This window comes from Hyalella azteca, unplaced genomic scaffold (assembly GCF_000764305.2).
Source record: "Hyalella azteca isolate HAZT.00-mixed unplaced genomic scaffold, Hazt_2.0.2 contig14010, whole genome shotgun sequence".
Taxonomy (NCBI): domain Eukaryota; kingdom Metazoa; phylum Arthropoda; class Malacostraca; order Amphipoda; family Hyalellidae; genus Hyalella; species Hyalella azteca.
The window spans coordinates 120,870-126,258 of record NW_025943911.1 but is presented as its reverse complement, the minus strand read 5'-3'; the positions used below and the strand labels follow the sequence as shown (position 1 = coordinate 126,258).

The 5,389-nt window shown below is 37.8% G+C and overlaps 1 long non-coding RNA gene and 1 other non-coding gene across 2 annotated transcripts; one reads left to right on the top strand and one right to left on the bottom strand.

Moving 5' to 3' along the window:
• Positions 1-6: 6 nt before the first annotated feature.
• LOC108680949 lies at positions 7-1,338 on the top strand. Its single transcript, XR_001931459.2, has 2 exons — positions 7-105; positions 331-1,338. It is a non-coding gene; the product is annotated as an uncharacterized LOC108680949 (long non-coding RNA).
• A 939-nt stretch (positions 1,339-2,277) lies between these two features.
• LOC125178957 lies at positions 2,278-2,429 on the bottom strand. The gene has a single exon (XR_007157095.1). It is a non-coding gene; the product is annotated as a U12 minor spliceosomal RNA (small nuclear RNA).
• Positions 2,430-5,389: the final 2,960 nt, after the last annotated feature.

Genomic DNA, 5,389 nt, shown 5'->3' with positions numbered 1-5,389 from the left:
CTGGACGAGGCTAAAGACGGCCATATCGACAACATAAGAATGGGTGGTCTCATGACGGGCATGGTCAACAACATCTACGATTCCGAGCCTGTCAATGATATTATGGTAAGACTCCGGCGCTAAAGGCTTACCCGGTTTAATAGTTTCCTAATTATTTATTATTTGAGGTCCGATTATAAGACCGTGTCGCTCTATGACCTGATATTTTATACTGAATACAAATTATTTCTATTTCATAATGAATATAAGCATTTACACCAAATTATCGAATACATGAAATAATAACGAAAGCTTTCTTTAACTTATATATTTTTACGATTTAATACAAAGACTGGAGTTCACCCAAAGAATACGTGAAGACCTTGGAGCCCTCAAAGAGCCCTTACCTGGCGAGTCAAGCTCACCTCAACTTCGCGATGATGATGCAACTGGGAGGAAGGATAATAAAAGAAGAATAACTATATTCTATAAGCTTTTTCTAGTAGGTGAGCGAGAGAATAATTAATGTATAATAAATGAGGTTAGGGCGAGCATTGTATCGGGTAAGAATCCTGCGAGTTATATAGGGTTTTAATGGAGTAAAGACGAGATCATGTAAAAGTGTAGAGGCGTGGCCTGAGGAAATGCACGTTAGTTTGATGCACTGAAAACTTAACCCGTAGAATATACAATGGATTATTCACTGATCTACTTGAATAAATATTCAGATTGGCCCGAAGGATCACGAATCAGTATCTCAATAAGATTCTAGGCTAAATACACAATAATTATCGAGGTTCACTGGAGCATTTGCGGATTTAGATGAACTTCACAAAATATCGCTCGATTCAATAAGAAACACTAACCGGCAATAAACACAAGGAATTACATACAAGGTTAATTCAGAACATACATTATTTCAACTTTATCTGATTTACTCAATAAAATCAGCTCATCATAGTGACCTAAATAATAATTAAGGTCGGCAATCCTGCGGAACCATTTCATTAAAATATGAATCATTAGTTTAAATCCGCATATAATGAGGCCGTTAGTGACAGAGGTTACCGAAAGGCAAAGGGGACTGTGACGAATGTTTTAGTACATTGTTTCTGTTTTCATGTTGGCATTTATAAAAACGTTTTAGTCTATTCGGATTGTAGTGAATACTCATTAAATCAATTTTTTCGCTGCCGGGTGCGTCGCGGACATTTAATTTTCTCACGCTAATAAAAGATTTTTATACAGCGTGAATTACCGATCTAAATGTCTTGACCGGAGGTCAGTCGCACCTAATTGGAATATGCAATTGATTAACTTTGTTGCTCAATGTTCTCAATCAGAAATGTTTTAAATAATTGGGGTTTTTATTTTATTTTCTCAAAGGACATGTAAATCCATGTGGTATCACGCTGACACGGTGCTGGTAGCTTTCTCTTACATTATTGTCTAAAATTCCAGGAAGTTAGAAGATAAGTGTCTGGGAATTGAAAAATTTCAACTATGACATGAATAAATATTACTTATTCCTAGGATTAGGTAATATTAGGTATATATGTCATAGTTGAAATTTTACCTATTACCTATCCAAGTGAATTTATTGCAAACTTGTCATCGGGTTTCATCGAGTGATGAGGATGAGAAGGAAACTGTGGTGCACTTGATTGTGGAATGTGAGGCGTATGAATGAAAACGACATTATATGATGAAGATGATTGTGAATGAGGAAGGTGAGACCGTGAGATTGATTGAGTGGGGTAGAGAAAACAAGCGAGTGGGGTATGAGAGAACACGTGAATGGGGTATGAGAGAACAAGTGAATGGGGTATGAGAAAACAAGTGTGTGGGGTATGAGAGAACAAGTTAGCCGTGGTTTGCAATGATTGTTGATTTATCTGAGTGAGCAGCTGTAGCAGTGATTGAGAGTGTGAAGAGATATTTGGAAAACGTGAGAATTATTATAAAGGAGGAGGATGTTAACAGTCTATTCTTGCAGAGAGATGAGGGGTGGGAGAAGGAATGACGAGTTGATCGAACGGTTGTACATTTGCCATTCCTTTTTAGATGTATGTAATTACTCACTATCTAATTACATATATAATGTCATAGGATATTTTAGTGAACACTTTGCTAGCTGAATGTTTTAGCTCCCTAGCGAAACGAGTAAATGTGGTTATTCTTTTTGAATGTATGAAGGCGTGTTGCATGGATAACCGGTCGAAAGTTCTGGCCACCGGGCAACACAGAGGCTCCCATTACTTTAGGTTTCTTCGGGCAAATTTTCCCTGTTAAGTTCTGCGGGTAGATTGCTAACTCCTAGCTCGCTTGCAAAGTAGGCAAGCAAGCCTGGGACAACCTGAACCCGTTCAAATATTTTCACTGATTAGACATCAGCTGAGCGAAGCGTCAACAACGCTCGGTAATTTTCCTTACTCATTAGTTTGAGGCACGAGTGTGGAGCGAGAGCGTAATGTCCGGATCACTTACTGATTTTCAATTGTGCAAATTTCAATCTTTTGATGAGAATGTACACATTTGCTGTCACATATAATTTTTCGTCCAAAAAATGTAATCCACATAACTTATTCTGATGAATAATTTATTTAAACTGTCATTTAAGGTTATTCTACAGAAATTTTGCATAATTATCGATTTAAATTGTAGAGGGGTAACAATTATAAATTTTCAAGGCCGATCATCATGGCTCAGGGCTCTCATGTACATACATAATTTTTTTATTTTAAAATAAAACTTTATGTACATATATCGTGTATTTTTCATTTTGGTCATTGAAATTTCTTATGAGAATTAAAAGGAGAAGGAATTAGATTTTTATATATCGTTTCATGCCAATTTCTTCGCAGTGCATTTAAATTGAGGCACACAAATTTTATATAAATATTTTTCCATACTAAAGTGGTTTGATTATTATTATATTATTGTTCCTCGTCCCATGCTCACAATGATGTGTTTAAAAAAAATTTCCTCTGTTGGTATGCTGCGATCATTGTTTTGAATTTTTGAAGTGTTGGTATCTCTGATAGTTTCGTACTTTGTAGTAAGAAACGCCGCAACCCTGTGTTTTCGGGAAAATGGCCATTAATCCACGAAAAGATGGGGGTCCTAATGTGAAATTTTACGAATCTAATGAAACTCTAACGCAATTTGAGACAGTCAAGTCATGGTTGATGAAAAATTGCAAAAAGGTAAGTGTTAATTTATTTTGTATCTTCTTTTAGCTCAGTCAAGCTTGGTCCAAGCTTGACTGAGCTAAAAGAAGATACAAAATTCTTGGAAATTCAAGATGGAACTTGGAAAAGAGATGCCTGGATTGATCATTGTTGGGGAATGGGGGACACCATTTAATAAATGATATGATCCCTAAAAAAATCTAATATATTTTGTAGAAGTTATGGGTTTCTTTCCTTCAGATTTTAGTGTAGCTATAAATTACAATAATACTAAAGATCCACAGCTATTTTATGAATAAAAATGAATCCAATCAATGTCAATTTGGATGCCAATTTGGATTTTTCTTATTTTTAAGCAAAGAAATTGTGGGAAAGGCCGTAGGAGCTAGTAAAATTGGCCAGATTCTAGGGCATTGTGTCCATTTATGAGTGGCTTTTGCCCATTGCCCAAATTTTCTATTTAGGGCATGGTGGCAGGGAATTATTGTGAGTACTTATGCGTCTGNTACATCTCTAGATGTGTATAAGAGACAGGTGTAGCTGTCAGCTGACTTTCTTCAGAAGTGCAAAAGCTTTTGCCGGTGAAGGTCACAGAAGGTGTGTTTTACGATCGGTCCGTAAAAAAGCGTTGATCGGTTCAAAATGACAAAAGAACAGGTTCTTTTGAATAACCTATGGATTGCCACCATGATTTAGGGGCAGAAGCTACTCAAGCTAGGGTAAACGCGGTATATTCCGACACATTAAGGACGCATCGAGAAATGAAAAACTATAAATAAAAACCGTATGCGTTACGTAAGTTCTGTTGGCTTCACGTGACTCTCAAAACACTGCACTATGCGTCAGAAACTATGAAACGTCACAAAATGTTGCCATTCTCCATTAAGTCATATTAACGTCACAAAATGCAGTCTCCATTAAGCCGTGGTCGAGAGCGGACGCTCGTGCTCGTGGTCCCAAATTTCTAAATTTTTAACCTTTTACTGTGCCGTTTTCAGAACTCTTTTCGCATTTTTTTTATGATCCGTGCCAGAGAATAACCGAATTTCAGTTCAGTTCAGTGAAGTCCACACTCAGGAAGATGTATATAAACGGGGAATAGCGTAGTATTATTATACCAGCGTAGTATTATTATACCAGCGTAGTATTATTATACCAGCGTAGTATTATTATACCAGCGTAGTATTATAATACTCACGTAGTAAGAAGCGTGTTACCTGCGCTCAGCTGGTGCAGAGCGACGGCAGCTGCAGCTGAGCAGATGTCAGCTGCAGCTGCAGGATCAGGTGTCAGGTGACCAGACGAGACACTTGTACAGCCACGGACTGTCTGTACTACACATATTTAATGCTAAACTCTGGTGATGCTGTGCATACAGCATACCTAATGCTGTCATAGAGATAACGCTGCGAAAAAGTTATTTTATGCACGCGTAATGCTGGAAAGATATATTGTTATGTATTCGTTTTAATAATACGTATATGTACTGCTGTGTAAAGATAACGCTGCGTATGGGTAATGCCGTTTGAAGATAAGGCTAAGCATTGGCAATTCTGTGTTCAGTTAATGCTGTGTACATTTAATGTTTTTTTAGAGTTAAGACTGCGTGATATTGATGCTGTGTCTAAACGTAATTTTGCGTATGCGGCGTATTGGTGAAGTTGCGTTTACTTTTAATGCTGCGTAAAACTTATGCTGACTGGAACTAATACTGTCAGTACCGCCTGCAGCTGATGCTGTCTATATTCTCTACATTTTAAATATTTGTTTTTACTTGAAATTTACGTAACTAGAAAAAATATAGCGTTGATCAAATTGAAAGGATTCCGATTTCTATCTTTCCTGGATTTAATCATCAGGGGCCATACTTTCAAAATTCGCTAAGTGAACGTAAGTTCTTACGCTCTATTTTCTTGTCCATGATTGATGGATTTTGCTTGAAAGGCCTTCAATAATTGGCAGATGAAATTACGATCTCTTAACTTTTTTTGAAATTATGGGCCCAGATGAGTATCGACAAAAATATTTATGTGGCCAGGCCGGAGAAGTGAATGTCTAGCTTATTGGTTGCTCTAGCATAGCTCAGCACAGTTGCCCCAACACCTCCCAGGACATCTGAAGGAGGCGGCGCGAGGTAAGTGACCCTGGTTCGGTGTCACGCAAGCCGCCCTTTGTGTCTCGCGCTCCTGGCAGCCTGCACGTATAAAAGCCCCCGCTGC